Below are 19,200 nucleotides of genomic sequence, written 5' to 3'. Positions count from 1 at the left end.
GGAATCCGTCGGATTTGATGGCGGATTGGTGGACGAACAGATCCTCGCTGCCGTTGTCGGGGGTGATGAAGCCTAACCCTTTCTAATCGTTGAACCACTTCACTGCATGAGGTGGCGCCGCTGCCCCCTCTCAGCCTCTCCCCACCGCATCGGCCTAGATTTGTTCTTGGCAGTCCTCATCTCTATGGGTACATGTTTGAGAAGAGGAAAAAAAGCCCTTTCCAAAGCTAAGACGACATGATTTGGATTTGCTGTTGGAAAATTTGATATATGCTGTATAGAATTTGATTTTGTGTTGCTGAATTAGTGTGATTTGTAATGATTCAAAATCGTTCATTTTTTTCCAAGTGCTTTCGATGAATTAGTGTGAATTTCGATTTCGATGAATCATGTACTCATTTTCCTCTTTGTGGTTTGAGCTAATCTTCAGCGATGGGTTAAATGTGCAGCAGATTTGGGGGATTTAGGGATATTCGCGATGGTGTTCGATGAAATACCTAAGAGGTTCTCTCTCTCTCCATATGATGAGTTAATGTTCTTGAATTCACGATCGGATTTATGAATTTACAATTTGATGTTCTTAAATTCACAACCAGATCTGTGAATTCACAACTTAATATTTCTTGAATTCACAATTGAATGTTTTTGAATTCACGATCACATCTATGAATTCACAACTTAATATTCTTAAATTCACAACCAAATCTATGAATTTACAACTAAAACTCGAATTCACAACCAAAATAAATTCTAATTTTAGTTGTAAATTCAAACTTTAAAAACTCAAATTCACAACCAAAATAAATTATGATTGTGAATTAAATTTTGGTTGTGAATTCGACTGGTTGTGAATTCACAATCAAAAAATTCTGGTTGTGAATTAAATTCTAGTTGTGAATTCGACTGGTTATGAATTCACAAAAAAAAATTCTAGTTTAGGGTTTAGGGTTTAGGTTTGAGGGTTTAGGGTTTAGAGTGGGTTTAGGGTTTAGGGTTTATGTTTGAGGGTTTAGGGTTTAGGGTTTAGAGTGGGTTTAGGGTTTAGGGTTTAGAGTGAATTTAGGATTTAGTATTTAGGGTTCTGTCATATCCCAGTTTTTAATCACTGATTAAAGACTTAATAATTAGGGTTCGGCATCCATTAATAATAAAACTGATTTGATTTATCTGATGTGATTTAATTGTTATATATGTGTTTTGATGTGCTTAATTCTTATTGTTATTTAAATCCATTTGAGATTTAAAGGATCTTTATAAATATGGTGCACAAGTTTAATTAGTGGTTTGAGCGGCTTGTAAAGTGAATTAAATCTACGTATTTAATTTATACACGAATAATGAGCAGAAGCCAGTATTTGATTGCAAACACGCGATTAAATAGTAGATGCACTGAGTAACCAAGACATAAAGATTTATTATTATTTACAATTAGAACTTCAACCACCACTATCAATCAATGCAGTAATTGATTTTTTTCTAAGTACAGGAAGAAATCTTTGCATATAAGCTCACCACTGGCAGCAAGAGTGACGCAGTACATTTGGGTAAAAAAAAAAACTCTCGAATTTGCTGGCTTTAAGAGGAAGATTATGATTAAGACAGTGTCTTCCACTATCTAATTATATTATCAACTCCTTTTCTTTAACTTTGCTAAAGCCATGCTTTCCACCTCTTCAACCACCACCCTTTGCTCCCCACCATCTTCGATTCTTTAAGGCTATTATCAGCCCTTTCATTCATTCCTTAGTTCTTCAACAACCAAAGGAATGAGAGACTTCATTTACTGCTGCCAAACTTCGAACAGGTAAGCTTTGGCTTAAGTTTTCCACCAGTCCATTATTGACCAACAACTAGTACAAAGAAAAGCAAATGTGGAACCCTACCACTACACTTCTTTCTTCTGCTCCACCTAACTTTATACCTTTCTGACTAAGCACTGCCCCTACTTTAGTTAATAAATTCCAAAGTATTCTGCCATCCTTTAACTTTATACCTTTCTGACTAAGCACTGCCCCTACTTTAGTTAATAAATTCCAAAGTATTCTGCCATCCTTCATCTTCAAAGTCTTAGCTTTCTCATTAAGCTAATCCCTACTTTCTCTCCCTAACATCACTTTCCCTATCCCCATTCACAGTTGTTCCAAAAACAAGGAAAGAGATTCCAAGTCCAGTTCCAAAATTTCAAATCAAGAAGGTAGGTAATTAAATGTCTTACTCTTCATTAATCTTCCAGTTCCAATTCCAAAATTTCATTCTTACTTTTTGATCAACAAATTGCAGAATCGAACTATTGCCAACACCACCCCTCATATCGAGGTTACTCCAATTTCTCCCCACTTCATCTTGTTAATTTCGATTCAAGCATCAAAGAACAGAAGAATACGCACGCACGCATGTTAATATATTTTCTAAGCTATTACATTTACAAGGTTTGATTTTTTGCTAAGAAAATGATAAATGAATGATGAAAGAACAGATTTCTAAACAAAACCCTAGCTTTGCTATACTTGTGAATCTGGACTGAATTTGGGGGTTCTTGTACTCTGTCTTGTATGTGTGTTCGGGAACGGAGTGATGGGGGTGAGAGCAGCCGGCGGCTGCTCATGGCCGGCGACGGTTAGGCGGTTGTCCTGCCAAAACGAGAGAGAGGATGGTAGAGAGAGAGAGATGGTTAGGGCTTCTGTGAAAAAAAAAAAGAGAAGAGAAGGGAGAACAGGGGAGGGAAAGAGAGATAAAGGAGAGAGAACTTATCTTTCCGGAGGCGGCATCGGCAGCGGCGACACGGCGGCGGGAGCACCGAGCTGTTCCTGGTCGGCCGGAAAAGAGGAAAAGAGGGGGAGCTCAGATCTGGAGCCTACCTTCCCGGCGAGGCAAGGCTCGGCCTCCACCGCGATTCCAGCCAGACGAACGACGGAGGAGGCGACGGACGGCGGCCGAGCTCCTTCACGGCGAGGCGGCGGCTGTGGTCATCAAGGCGGCGCATGCATCGATTACCGGCGAGGGAGAAAGAACAGAGAGATAGGGGCGGACGAAAGAGAACAGAGAGAATGAGAGAGGGAAGGGAGACGCTCGGCGAGGCGGCGCGCCGGAGGCGGCGCCGCACTCGACTGAGCAGAGGGGCGAGAGAGCCGAGAGAGAAAAGGGGGAGGGCTGATGTTGTGTGTTATGTGTGTGTTTGTGTGTTATGTGTGTATATGTATGTTAGGGATAGGGTTTTAAATTGGGCTTAAGCCCTCTAATATGAATGGGCCGATTTTTATTTAATAAAATGTACTGGGCCCATTTTATTTTAAAAGCTGATGGGTATTTTTTTTATTTAATTGATTGGGCCCAATTTTAATTAATTTTGGACTGTTAATTGAATAATAAAGCCTACGAAATTTTGGCTTTATTTCTTTTAAAAATGTTTGAATTTTCACTAAATTATTTTAGTGAATTTAAATCTCTTGATTTAATTTTTAATATTGAAAGATGGGACTATTTATTTTAAATGAAGTCCGTTCTTTTATATAAATTTATTGATGGACTTTAAAATGAATATTTTGAGATTAAGCCCCCATTTATTATATGATAAAATTATTTTCAAAGCTTACGAGTATGGATTTTTTTTTTAATGGTTAAAATGTTTTATTTCATCTCAATGGATTTTAAAATGTTTTATTATTTATAAATGAATAATGGAATTTCTTATTTATTTACATAAAAAAAAATGAAATGTATAGAATATTATAAATATGGTTTCTTTTAAAAAGAAAAAGGATTAAATTATTTTATGAGTAATTCCATTATAATGGAATTAAAATGTCCTATTAGAATGGCTTCATGTTTTAAAAAAAATATTGAGACTATTTATGTGGAATTGTGTTATAGAATGATTAAGTATATGATTTACTTTATCAAATGAGCTTGGGATTAAATTGAGATATTAAATTGCTAAGCATATGTTTATAAATGATTTATTTATTTAAGTGATGAAAATGTGCGAAGTATGAGAAAGCATGATTTATAATGATTAAATTTTTAGGGTAATAATATATAGCTTGTTCTTAATTGATGGAGTACTTGACTAAATGACGGGTGTAGAAGGAAGTTATGGATTATGTACATGTTGATGTTCGAACAATTGGGTTCGAACCTATATGATAGTTACATGATAAGTGATTACATTTTATTGATTGAATGAAACGAGATTAATATGGATGCTGCTAGAACCCTAAAACTTTAAAAGATACCCTAGGCACGTAGAATTAGACTTTGTCTTATGACAATTTCTTCACGAACTTATCGACTCTTCATCAATGAAGGTCCGGGCGACAGAAAGTGAAGCAGAAGAAGAAACGACTCCACGCCAGCTTTAAGAACAATTGAGGTGGGCATTATTTTATTATTACGTATATAGAGATCCCCTGCGTGACGTATGCCTCATATGCGAATATATATGCATGATATGTTTTGACTATTTATTCAGTTCTTATAAAATGCTTATATGTTCAATGCCCTTTATGAAAATAAAAATGTTATGAAAATGAAATGTTTATGAAATGATTGACTGCCAAAATGTTTATGTTTTTATATGTATCCTATCTGTGTTGGTTCGCCAACTTTAAAGGAAATCCAATTGGGATCCTATGCTAGACAAAGGTCGCTAGCTAGGGTTAACGTGTACACTCATGGAGACCGCGAGTCGCTTGCGACCGGTCTTGGCGTCCGTGGTAAGGAGGCCTCCTTCCCGGCGCGTGATAGAAAGGGCAGATATGGATCATATAGACTGAAAATGGGATGCATCCACCTTTATGAAAATGAACGAAATGTTTTAGTAAGCGCAGGTCATTTATGAAAACCCCTGTGTGTTACTGTTATGGCAGTTCAATTTATATATGTATGCATGTTGTATTTTCGGCTTATGTCACTGAGTATTTTTATACTCAGCCCTGCATGTATTTCTAAATGTGCAGGTTGAGCAGGCGATGGAATGGATCGGTGTTGAGCGGATTTCCCTTTTGATGTTTATGTAATGAAACCTTGAGTATGCATCTCCATATGCATAACTCACACGTTTTTCCGCTGCAAACACTCTGAATTTGTTATCGTATTGTGGAACTTATTACTCCTTCATTTTGTTTAACTTTCATTTGGGGTTTAGTCGTTATGGCTGGCTCATTTGTTAATTACCCAAGTGGTTATATATATATATATATATATATATACCACTAGTTTGTTGTTATTAATGTTGGTTATTTAGTAAATCCCTTTTTAATTTCCATTTCTTATTGTTCACCCAAGTCATAACCCCGGTTAACCCGTCATTGGGATAGTGGGCCGTGACAGGTTCAGAGTGAGTTTACAGTTTAGGGTTTAGGTTTTAGGATTTAGGGTTTAGAGTGGATTTAAGGTTTAGGGTTTAGAGTGGGCTTAGGCTTGTGAATTCACAATCAAAAAATTCTTGTTGTGAATTCGACTGTTTAAGGTTCAGGGTTTATGATTTAGGGTTTAGATAGGATTTAGGGTTTAGGGTTTACGATTGTGAATTAAATTTTCGTTGTGAATTCGTCTGATTTTGAATTCACAACCAAAAAATTCTTATTGTGAATTAAATTTAGGTTGTGAATTCACAATCAAAAAAATCTGGTTGTGAATTAAATTTTGATTGTGAATTCGACTGGTTGTGAATTCACAAACAAAAAATTTTGGCTGTGAATTAAATTTTAGGGTTTAGGGTTTAGGGTTTAGGGTTTAGGGTTCACAACTAGGGTTTACAGTTTCAGTTCAGTTCAGTTGTGAATTTACTGTTTCAGTTCAGTTGTGAATTCACAATCGTAATAATTCACAACTAGGGTTTATGGTTTCAGTTCAGTTCAGTTGTGAATTTATTGTTTCAGTTCAGTTGTGAATTCACAATCATAATAATTCACAACTAGGGTTTAGGTTTAGGATTTAGGGTTTAGGGTTTAGGGTTTAGGGTTTCAGTTCAGTTCAATTGTGAATTTACTGATTAAGTTCATTTGTGAATTTACTGTTTCAGTTCAGTTGTGAATTCACAATCGTAATAATTCACAACTAGGGTTTATGATTAGGGTTTCAGTTCAGTTCAGTTGTGAATTTACTGTTTCAGTTCAGTTGTGAATTCACAATTATAATAATTCACAACTAGGGTTTAGGTTTAGGTTTAGGGTTTAGTGTTTCAGTTCAGTTCAGTTGTGAATTCACAATCGTAATAATTCACAACTAGGGTTTAGGTTTAGGGTTTAGGGTTTCAGTTCAGTTCAGTTGTGAATTTACAGATTAAGTTCATTTGTGAATTTACTGTTTCAGTTCAGTTGTGAATTCACAATCGTAATAATTCACAACTAGGGTTTAGGTTTAGGGTTTCAGTTCAGTTCAGTTGTAAATTTACTGCTTCAGTTCAATTGTGAATTCACAATTGTAATAATTCACAACTAGGGTTTAGGTTTAGGGTTTAGTGTTTCAGTTCAGTTCAGTTGTGAATTTACTGTTTCAGTTCAGTTGTGAATTCACAATTGTAATAATTCACAACTAGGGTTTAGTGTTTCAATTCAGTTCAGTTGTGAATTCACAATCATAATAATTCACAACTAGGATTTAGGTTTAGGGTTTAGGGTTTAGGGTTTAGGGTTTAGGGTTTCAGTTCAGTTCAGTTGTGAATTCACAACCAAAAAAATCTGGTTGTAAATTAAATTTTGATTGTGAATTCGACTGGTTGTGAATTCACAAATAAAAAATTCTGGTTGTGAATTCACAATTCACAACCAGTGTGAATTCACATGCAACTTAAAACTTTTGGTTGTGAATTCACACTGGTTGTGAATTGCGGGATTTTTTAAAGGGGTGATGTAAAGTGGACATTTTTTAAATTTTTAATGTGAAGGGTATTTTGGTAACAATGGACATTTTTTAAGTTTTTTATTTTAGTGGACATTTTTTATTTTTACAATATGAAAGTGGTCATTTTAAAAATCCACTCTTTAAAAAATAACAAATCAATTTCTCCACTCAACACATTATTTATCAAATATTTCTTAAAATGTGCGTTCAACAAGTGATACATTTATCAAAGACAAAGAGAGTATCGGCTATAAATAGCTCCTCTCCGACCATAAACATTTATTTCTTTAATTAACAAATATTCCACCAAAAAAATACCCTTGTAAGTGGATTTAAAGTCCAAAATGTTTATCTCTTATAATCCACTTATCTCTAACAAATCTTGATATGAAATTAAATTTCAAAGAAAAAAAAAGTGATAGAAATAAACTAGATATATGTAAGAGTAGTTGGATTACAAGTAAAGCAAAAGTATATGAAAAAATTCATTGTGTAAGGGGGTTAAACCTAGGGTAGAAGTTGTTCCTTGCCCAAAATTTTGTACTACGTAGTAAATAAATTGCTTGGATTGTATTCTAAGGAATGATGAGCTTGTAAGAAAAGACAAGAATGCACAATAGTTGCAAGCTAGTATCTTGACTCGAAATTATGGGTAAAATTCAGATCATAAATATTTCAGTTACACAATTATGAACTACCGATTATGATATGCTATAAATCGAACCAAAAATAAGGCAAAGAATCTCATATGACCATAAAAACTAGTATATAAAAATTATTTCTTCGTGATTTTAACTTTTAACTTGTAAATTTGGCATATCATTTGTAGCTTTCAATGACACATATTGCTCTGCGTATAATTAATAGCGTGGAACTATAATTGCAATATAATGATGTTTTTTCTTTTCATTTTGAAAATAAAGAGATATTGTATTTATTCAACCAAATCATAAGTTACAATATCCTGCAGCCACCAAGAAAAATAATAAGCATAAGAAATTGATTATAAAAAAAAAGCCTCTTCTTTCTATTAATAGTGACTTATTGTTCGACATGATTATTAAGAAGAAGATTGATTAAATAATAAAAGTGATAGAAAGTGGTGAAACCTACAATTTTTTGTAAAATATGAGAGAATATGATTTCCTTTTTTGGAACATGCCATTTTTAATGGAATGCATGGAACAGGAAATTAAGCCATTATTAATAAGTAGAGAGTAATCTAGAACAAATTATTCAATTAATATTACAGAGTTACTCTACTAATCAATCTATTCATACGAGAAACTCCAATTAAAAATTTAGATTGCGTACAAATACCTCAACAATATCATGAACATAATCCGGTCGGAGCTCGTCTTCCTCTACCTCACATAGGCGTTATGCACTTTTTGAAGTGTTACCTGAATTTTTTAAATGATTTTACAATTCTAGTCAATATTTACAACCAATTTTTTCTCTTTCCTCTAATTCTCGAGATCTCATGCTATTTCTTTTCGCTGTCTCTCTCTCTGATTAAAATCCAACTTCTTTCCGCGCACGTGATTTTCTTTATTATCGGAGTTCATATTATCAGGTGTTTATTTTGTTAAAAAAATTTCTCCTTATTTACTTTTTCGGTCATCTTCTCTATATATTTGTTTTCAATCATCTGTTCCATGTACTTTTTCTAGTGACTTTGTTGTTTCACCTCCTTCGATTTAGGATTTCAAATATACTTTTTCAATCATGTTTAGTGTTTAACCAGTTGATTCTAGTGCATGTTTTTTTTTTTTTTAATAATTTTTAAGATCTATTCATGATATTTTGTTCAGCTGTACGAAAGAGAATTATTCGTACCAAGCATGTCAAGACGTTACGTGTCTCACTCGCACCAAGTGTTGCACTCCAGTTCTTGGGACGAATGGTACGAATGAACCAATTCGTACCATTTGTTCCAAGAGATTCTGCTAGTTCTAAGGACAAATGGTACGAAAGAACTTCATTGGTACCAGTCGTCCCTAATGTTGTGCGCTACATCTTGGGTTGAATGGTACGAAACAACCTCATGTGTACCAGTCGTCCCAAGTGTTGCGCGTGATCACTAATTTATAGCAATAAAATACCGCAACTAACACGATGTAGTTGAAGTATAAACAACAACCGAGTATTGTATCCACAGGGACTGATAAGCGAAAATCCTCTAAGTAATCCATAATAAATCTTATAGCAATATATATCCAAGCAACAACAAAAATATGGCGGAGAAAATAAAAACCAAACTCAAAATTAAACAAATAAAACCAAATCAGATAAATGAAATACAAATCCTAGGGAATGTAATTTCGTTAATCAATTAAATCTACACAATTAATCTATTAATCATAATTACCAGTTTAATCCAGTCCTGATGAGAGATCATAAAACTCACTATATATTCTTGCCAGAGCAATCTATGACAATAGATTAAGAGGGTGTTTGGCTAAGCTTATTTTAAAGAGCTTATAAGCTCTTGGAGCTTATAAGATGTTTCAAGAGCTTATAAGATGTCATTTTTAAGAGCTTATAAGTTGTCAAAGTGTTTGGATAATTGAGCTTATAAGCTAGAGAGAGAATTGTTTTGCTAGAGAGAGAGAATTTTTTTGCTAGAGAGAGAATTGAAGAAAAATGAACTTAAATGATATATGATGAAAATAATAAATTATAGTTGAAAAATATTTGTAAAAAGATTGTTGCATATGAGATTATAAAAAAAATAAGTTGGGGTAGAGGAACTTATTAATTTTTTGGGGAGCTTATAAGCTCTTAGAGCTTATTTTGAGAGCTTATAAGCTGTTGAGGAGCTTATTTTGCCAAACACTTTGAAGGAGTTTATAAGCTTTTAAACAGCTTATAAGTTGTTTTGAGGAGCTTATAAGCTCAGCCAAACACCCTCTAATATACTCTTTATCACTCGTAAGTATCAAGAAGAAATATATTAACTCCCAAAAGCACACTTGCAAATTATTGGCCAGATAATCCACAAAAAAATAAGCACAATGAATTGTAAATTAAAAATTGAAAGACAAAAAAGTATCAACAAATCAATCACATAAATTTAATCAACTATTTACAAACCCTAAAATCAGATAAAGAACTAATTGATGAAAATAAAAGCATAATTAAGAAGAAAGCAATTGTAAAGACAAAAATAAATAAAACTCCGAAAGAATAGTGAATGAACAACTTGAATCTTCAAGTCTTGCAGAAAATAAATTTAATTGATGGAAAGCATATAAAAACTGAAAAATATGAAAAGATAGAGAATAAATTTGAAGAGGACTGTCTAATAGGTCAATAAAAGGACTTACATATAGGTAGATGGGATAAATACAATATAGAATTCGAAAGTACTGATAAAAACTCGTCTGGGCCTATCTTTTAGTGGATTTCCGCCTATCACCTGCGGGTTTTCTCTATCTTGACGCGCAGTGTTTTTGTTTTGGTCATAACTTTCTCATCCAAACTCCAATTTGTGATCCATTTGCGTTCACAAACTTGTATCGCGATGATTTACAACTTTCATTCAGAGTATTCTTCCAAATTCAGCTTAAAAATTTATGTAGATTTCACCAAAGTACGAGTAAGTATCACATTTCACAAGATAAATCAATTCAAGCACAAAACAATCATTAAACACTCAATTCCCTATATAATTGACATCATAAAAAACATTAAAATCATGAAAAAGTGAGTGTATTAGTGCACTACCTCTTGAGATGAATGGTACGAATGAGGTTATTTCGTGCCAGTAGTCCTTAGTGTTGCGTGCTACATCTTGGGATGACTGATATGAAAGAACATTATTCATACCAATTGCCCTAAGTGTTATGCGCTACCTCTTGGGATGAATGGTACGAAAGAACTAAATTGGTACCAATCGTTCTAAGTGTTACTCGGCATGCTCGCGTAAAATTTTTTTTCCCTAAACTTCGGAGCCATATTTGAAAGCCTTAAAACGATCTCCTTTGACTCCAGACCCTTAAATCAATCACTTCGTTTTTGAAAGAGCTTTCTGTAGCCACCTGAATCATCTTAATCAAAGTTCTATAGCAAAAGTTATAACGATTCTATGAAAAATGCCAAAAATAATCGGTTAATGAGAATTCTTGTCTGAAAATCCAAAAATTTAATGAAATATAGAAAGTGAAAAACTATTAGTTTTCATATTTTATATGGCTATCTCAAAAATTGTCTCTATTATGAAAATAAAGTTTTTCATTAATATTTTGCTAAATTGGTGATAATTTTTCAATTACAGATATTAATTGAGAGCAATCTTTTAGGAGACATTTATTTTGGAGGATTAGCCTTGATAGATAATAGTAAGACTAATCCCTTATTTACTTAGATGGATTTGAACTTTTGGATATCCTATTCCAATCACTTGAGCAATTTAATTTACTTGATTTTTATCACATTGGAAGGATGAGATAAGAGAAACTTATCTCATGAGGATAAAAATACTCATGCATTTTATCAATCATGCCCCTTACCTTGGAACGTAAAGAAATAAGAGAGAAAAGAGAAGATAGAAGTTAAGCTACAGAAATATAAATGATGAAAGTGGAGGTAGAAAACAAAGTAGGCCATGTTTGAAAAATTCTATGTTTTAATTAATGTCAAAACCTACGAAGCAAAATCTGGTGATGACCAGGACCAACTGAAGGATCATGGAGTTTTTAGTTGAACTGCAATGTGCTAAAATCAGGTTCGTGTCATGCCACCAGCACGATGATTTCGCTAAGTATGAAATGTGAACTGATGAAATTATTAGTTTACTCAAGCAGATTGACTGAAGGATCTGAAGCGACACGTATCCAGACTCATGTATGCCATGTCAACTCTAAAGTCAAAAGTTTAAAGCGAAGTCAACCTTTAAAGCGTATCAAATCATTCCGGATATTTAATATTACATATATCACATTAACTGTGAATCCCGTTCTTTCAAAAGAAAGTACAAGAATGTCTGCAGAGTGTCAGCACCAAAATACGGATGTGCAGATCCAACTATCACAACTATTCCATGATGTAACAGGAAGATTTCAACGGACAACAAATCGAAATTGAAGAAAGCTCTCTCCAACAACTTTATTCAATTTCCTATCTATATACATGATGGAAGATCAAGATACGCATGGTGGAGGCTCTCTGACATTGTTGTGTTCTTCATTGTTAACGTCAGAGAACAATTGCTGAAATAGAAATTTTATTAAAAAAAAAAAAAATTAAACCCTTGAGAGCACAGGCGCAAACTGAGGGTCAGGCCTCATTAGAACCCCTTTAAGGTAAACCCAAAGGGAAAATCCTTAAAGGGGAAAAAGAGTGCCCGTTTAAAAAGGAACAGGAAGACCGGTGGTAAGCGGAGAAGGGACAACCTCAGAGACTCCGGCAGAACCATTGTCCCTAGGAAGCCCGGCTTACCGTCTGGAAAGCGAAAACACAAAAAGTAAAAACTAAGACAGAGGCACAAGAAAAGCAAAAGAAGAAAACGAAAATAAGAATAGAGACCCGAGAAAGAAGGTATTGCTGATAAAACAGTAGATACCAGAAAGAGCAACCCAATGGAGATCACAGGAAGGGGGCAGGGACCAGCGCACTAGAACCCTGAAAAACTCCCAGACCTGTGCTCCTCACCTACACCTGCCCAAAACAAACTAGTGAATAATCTGGACATAAAGCAGAAGACGATTGTCATCCCGAACCTGCTGCAGAATAAGCATGGTGGAGGATCAAGATATGCATGGTGGAGGCTCTCTGACATTGTTGTGTTCTTCATTGTTAACGTCAAAGAACAACTGCTGAAATAGAAATTTTATTAAAAAATAAAAAATAAAAGAAACTTAAACCTTTAAGAGCACAGGCGCCAACTGAGGGTCGGGCCTCATTAGAACCCCTTTAAGGTAAACCCAAAGGGAAAATCCTTAAAGGGGAAAAAGAGTGCCCGTCTAAAAAGGAACAGGAAGACCGGTGGTGAGCGGAGAATGAACAACCTCAGAAACTCCGGCAGAACCATTGTCCCTAGGAAGCCCGGCTTACCGCCCGAAAAGCGAAAACACAAAAAGCAAAAACTAAGACAGAGGCACAAGAAAAGCAAAAGAAGAAAATGAAAATAAGAACAGAGACTCGAGAAAGAAGGTATTGCTGATAAAACAACAGATTCCAGAAAGAGCAACCCAATGGAGATCACAGGAAGGGAGCAGGGACCAGCGCACCAGAACCCTGAAAAACTCCCAGACCAGTGCTCCTCACCTACACCCGCCCAAAACAAACTAGTGAACAATCTGGACATAAGACAGAAGACGATTGTCATCCTGAACCAACTGCAGAATATCCAGAATAGCAAAAGGCCAATTACCTTCCTCGCCACAGAGGACGCAAGAAAGTCAGCAACACGGTTCCCCTCTCTGTAGATGTTGGGTCCTGGAGGGTTTACTGAACAGGTGTACGGGGGGATACAACTGTAGGCTATTTTTGCGGAAAACAAACAAACCAAACTTCAGTTGGAAAGTGGTTGTAGACTGATACTGAGGTGACTTCAGTATTTTGATTTCAGTCAAACACAAAGCTATAACTGATATCCACATATATAAGGCTTCAGTCTAGAGTTTGTAAAATAGAGTAGAGTTACAAATCTTACTGACTATCAGTTGATTGGTCAGTTAGACTAATAACTCAGCAGCAGAAATTTAAACATAGTTCAAATAACCTTTAGAAAGTTTGTCACTTAATAAAATCCTTAGTTACACTTTTCAGTTAAGCAAGTTCAATTGTAAAATAGACTTTTGCATAGAGATAGAACAACTGAAAGTAAATAAAAAACACAAGGATTTTTTACGTGGTTCGGAACAAGTTCCTACGTCCACGGCGGCTCTCCAGCCGTCGACAAAGCCGAGCTCGCAGCGGCCATGGTGATGGCTGTCGCCGGAAATTTTGAGGAAGGAGGCGGTGACATTTTCAGTGTGTGAGTGTGTCGTGTGTTGAGGGAGAGAGAGAGAGACAGGGAGGCGGGCTTAAGGGGCGAGCAGGCGGCGGCAGCCGAGCACGCGGCGACCAGCGACGCTGCCGCCGCTGGAAAATGAAGGTGTGGGGAGGGGTGTGCTGCTGAGCGGCGCAGCTGCTAGGTGTGTGCGCGTGTGTTTGTGTTTGTGTTTTGTGTGTGTGTGTGTGTGTGTGTGTGTTTTAAAAAGAAGAATATAAGAGAGTTTGGGCCTCAGATTTTGTTTAAAACTTGCCCTTTATTAATTATTTATTTTGGGCTTCTGCACTTAATTGTTTGGGGCTTTTAATATTTAATTATCAGGGCTGTGTTATTTAATTATTGGGTTATACTTTTATTTTAAAATATTGGACTTATTTAATTTAATTATTTATTTACTTAAGTTCAAATTATTTTATTAATTGAACTTTGTATTTGGGTTTGATTAATTTATTATTTTAAAGAGTGATGCATAATAACATTATATTTAGAGATGTCAATTGGGCCAGCCCACCGGGTTTCGGGCCAGTCCTATTGGATTTCAGGTTAATCGGGTGCGGGCTAATGGGATTGGGGATTTTTTCGGGTTATAAATTTTCAACCCTAACCCTAAACGTTCGGGTTTCGGGTATAATGTATAAAATATACATAGAATCAAAGATATAAATTATATAGCAAGCATGAAATGTAAAAATATAAGATATTGAAAAAAATATCAAAATTGCATCATATAAAATAAGTTGGCAACAATAAAATGTTCAACTTTGTTAACGAAAAAACAATAAAATATCCAACAATAGTTTGAATTCATAGAAGCAAAGCATCTAAAAAATACAGAAAAGTGAAATGATGAGACTTTATAATATTTTGTTATTTTTTTTAAATTTTATATCTAAATATTTAATATTAAGTATTCGAGTTTCGGGCTAGCCCATCGGGTTAGTCGGGTCGGCCCTATCTGGTGCCGGGCTATTCGGCTACGGGCTAATCGGATTGTATCTTTTATCGGGTTGAAAATATTCAACCCTAACCTTCTCGGGTGGCGGGTTAATCGGGCCAGCCCACGGGTTTCGGGCTAGATTGACATCCCTAATTATATTTATTATTATGTGCATATTTTAAGCAATTACTTATCATATGTTTCAAACATGACATTAAATTGCATTTACCTTATGCAATAAAAGTATTTATGATTTAAGTGGTTTTAAATATAAATGTAATTATTAAAGAAAATCAAGTAAGGATATTGTTGGTGTCCTTAACTCAAGAATTTTAGTTTTCGACTGGTGTTTTATGAAACCAACACCTAAAACTACAAAGTGAAATCATAAACTATACCTAGTACGACTGACTGAAGAAGACGAAAATGAACGATCGGAAACTTTGAACTCAAGAGAAATAGCTGTTATGCTCAAAAGTATCTGATAGCGTAAATGCAATACACGAATTGAGGTCTATTTATAGATTACAATTGAGGGTAAAAAGGTAAAATCAATACCCACGCATGCTCCTTGCGTGGTCGAAGGGTGGAACAGTAATTTTGCCTTTACGCGGGAAGTCTCCCGCGTCTCTGACGATCCCACGGATGGGGGTGATCTCTCTGTCGAAGATGACTTCTCTGACGGATGTGATTCCTCTGGCGATGACTGCTTCTCTGACGATGATGATCTCTCTGTCGAAGATGACTTCTCTGACGGATGTGGTTTCTCTGGCGATGACAACTTCTCTAGCGAATGAGTTGTCTCTGGTGGATGAAATCCCTCTGGTGAGAGTGGTTCTTCTGACCAGAATGACTCCTCTGATGAAGATGATTCCTCTGATTTGTATCTTTTCTCTACTCTGCACATATCACTCCTCATCAACCACTCCCCCCTCTAGTCTGGTTGAACCGGGTAGTCTCCGCGTTCAACCAGTAGAGTTTTGCGAGGATCAGCACTATGCTAGTTTTCCCTGATTCCTGCAAATCATGAAGATATAAACACTCTAATATTACACGAGAATAAAGGTAAGTCCTGTAAGTTGCTCTCTGGTGTTTTTGTTACTCCCACCCCCTGGTCTGGCTAGTTCACTCTGGGTTAGTGCAACTAGTCAGAGGACTCGCCCGCATGGGTGACGTCACCCGCATTAAATGCCTGTCAAAGCTACAGTGCTTTTCCCGTACCCCGAGGTTATCTTTTTAACCTTTGCGTCCTTTCGTCTTTCCGTAGGGATTTTTAGCCGTCGATTTATTTCCGTATGCCACGTGTCGAGCATCCCGCATATTGGTAGTTGCCCGCGTACATTTTACTTAGTCGATTCGAACTTCCATTTTTCACTATTCTTCTTCTCCAAGTTTCCGAACTCCTTTTCTTGCATTTTCCGGCGATTCTCTTCCTGTTCCGGCGCACTCTCCTGCGGCCCTTCCGCTTCAGGTTTTATCATCAATCTTTCTCTGGCTTAGGTAATTCGCGCATCTTCTTCTCCTGCAGTTTTGTGCTTGGTACAAGTAGTTTTGAAATTTGTTGGTGCTCTGATTGAGCGTGCTTAGAAACCCTAGGTGCTCTGATTGATACAATGGCCTCCATTTCCGCTCCTCAGCCCTCACGGTCACCTTCCCCTTCTTCCCGAGCCTCTTCATCTTCCTCACCCCAACTCTAGGATCTCGAGAATTTCCCTTCCCCCTCTGCTTCTTGTGACTCTCAAACTGTCCCCGATCCCTCACCATCTAAAAAGAGGGGTAAGAAGACACCCCAACCTCCCAAGCGTGTTCCTGCCTCCCGTCTTGGTGTCGCGGAGGTGGAAAGATTGAAGAGCAAGTGTCGACACCCTGAAAGTTTACAATTCGTAGCCTTTTCTAAAGACTCAACGCCCCCCGAGAGCCTTCGCCACCACAAAGTGATAGTCATCTGGCAAGCCCAGATAAATGCTGGTCTAAGGCTTCCTCCCCCTGCCCTTTTAGTCAGTGTTTGTAACCACTATCGCATCCCATTTTATCAAGTTGCTCATTCCGCCATCCGGCGGTTATACGCCTTCCATATTCTTTGTCGCGCCCACGGTGTTGGAGACACTGGTAAATTATTTTGTCAAACCCAGACTCTCCGTATGCAGGGCAGTCCCCTGTATAGCTTCGCTGCTCATCCGAAACATCCCACCACTTTCCTTTCATCCTTGAATTCCTTTGATAAGGGCTTTCTATACTATTACTGCTATGTGCGCACCCTTGTCGGCAATTGGCATAATTACCATGTTTTGGAACTAGAATGGCATGGCTCTCGGACTACCTATAGACCTGCCTCCTTAGAAGCTCCCTCCAATTTTGACTTAGGGGTTATAGCCCATTTGAACGCTATGAACAAAGCCCAGCCTTTAGACTGTAGATATCTTGCTGAGAACAATTCGGCTCTGGCATACAATGGCCTATTTCCCCTATATCCAAAGAAATCGATAGGTAAAAAATATAACTTAGAAAAATATTTAACTTTCGTTACCCGGATGCTAATGATGTAGCGTTTTAAATTGCAGACATGTCTTGGAGAAAGAAATGTGGGGACAATTTGCCTGTCGTTGCTTCTCCCACTTGCAGCGGGGAGCATGGTACCGGGGGTTCTGCTTCTGGGACAGGTCCCTCAGAATAGCCGATTGGGGTCGAGCCGGTCGCCCTCCCTCCTGTGGTAGAAATCCCAGAGGGAAATGTGGAAGCCTCCCGCCCCTTTGATGTAGAGGAGGTTGATGCAGGCGCCCTTGTTCGTAGGAGCAGGCGTCCCAGTACTGATGGTGCATCTGGCACCTGTGAAGAGGATATCCAGATTGTGGATATTACTGATGAAGTTCCTTCACCTGACTCGGTCCCCGGTGTCACCCTGACTGAACTTTCGAAGAAAAGAAAGAGGGGTTCCCTGATCTCCGTGGGGGAGAAGGAGAAACAGGAGGGCCTGAAGAAGGCCGGTCAGTCTAAGGAGCCAGCGAAGAAGTCCACTGGTGGTTCGAGGGTTCTCCCTTCCGCCGGGGGAAAGGGTAAGGGACCAGCGAAGAAGTCTGCCGGTGGATTGAAGACCCTCCCTTCTGCAGGTGGAAAAGGCAAGGGCAAAGCTGTGGCCTCTGCTGAAGAACCAGAGGATGTTGTTCCTGGGCCGATTTCGAGTCTTTCGGGGCAAGCGTTAATCGATGCCTTGCTAGCCCGTGTCCATTCACAAGACCAGGAGAAAGTGGAAAAATTGCCCCGGGGGGTTTTAGCTACTCAGCTGTGCCAGTTGGCTCTTCAGGTACCTTGTCTTTTATACCTTTATCATAGAAAGAAAAACGAAGTTACTAACCTTTTTGTTGTTCTGTCGGAACCCATTTTGTTTTCTTGCAGGTGGAGGCTCGGATGTGGGGAGCTGTTAAATGTATCCATGACTATGACACCCTACTCCCCCCTCTGGTGGCATGTGCAATACTCTGTTATGAACATGTTGGCCCAATACTTTCTTGTTCCACCACCGGCCCATAGATTCGCGTGAGCCCATTGACACACACCCGTCGTGCGGTGTGGACAAAATACCTGTGTAAGCCCAGTACGGACAATACACGCTCCTACTTCTCACGGCAAGGACTTAGTCTTAGCGGTAAGCGTAGGGTCGAATCCCACAGGGAGTGAGGAACCACTTTGTTCTCCTACGACAAACTGAGGTGTCACAATTCTCAATCTGTATACTCTGCACAAGAAATAAACACAATCAATAATAACAAAGGGGTGAGGTTATTCGGTTAGGTCATAACTGTTGTTAACATTCGTTTCGGTCATAGGCACACTGATGATCCGTCTATGATCCATGCAATTCCGAGGCGTGGCCCAAAGACATCGGGGCGTTTCACGGGATTACACTTCACACATAGGATGGTTGATCTCATTGTGGTCACTTGGTCCGAAGGTCACACGATCCCCGGTCACAAGGCAGTGCTTCACTCCTCCTTAGATAGTAGTCATACCCGTTACTCACCAAGTATGACCCTCACCAACCTTCTCTCCCGAGGTCCCCAACTCCGCACTAGGGTGACACATGCCTCCTGGACTCAACTATTTCCGGCCTTGTCGACCGACCAGTCATAGACATGCTACGGCGCCGAGATTGCTTTCCTCGTTTGATAACCATGGCTTTATGCCTCGTCACAGTTGATGGATATTCTCTAGAGAAGCCCAAGACTGAGGGAGGACAGTGTATCCCATCAATCCTTTCCCCACCTTCCGGATCTACAACGTCTTTTGTTGACGTTGCTCAGCTACTCGGTCTTTGGTATACCGGTTGTTGTTCCTTGGTACACCCTGGCCTTTGCTTGACACGGACAGCGTTTTACCGAACGAGGGTCTCCCGCTAGGCCTCTACTGCCCATGATATCGAACA

The sequence above is a fragment of the Salvia miltiorrhiza genome, chromosome 6 (genome assembly GCF_028751815.1).
Source record: "Salvia miltiorrhiza cultivar Shanhuang (shh) chromosome 6, IMPLAD_Smil_shh, whole genome shotgun sequence".
NCBI classification, from domain to species: domain Eukaryota; kingdom Viridiplantae; phylum Streptophyta; class Magnoliopsida; order Lamiales; family Lamiaceae; genus Salvia; species Salvia miltiorrhiza.
The sequence above is the reverse complement of the archived record's forward strand: the minus strand, read 5'-3'. Positions refer to the sequence as shown.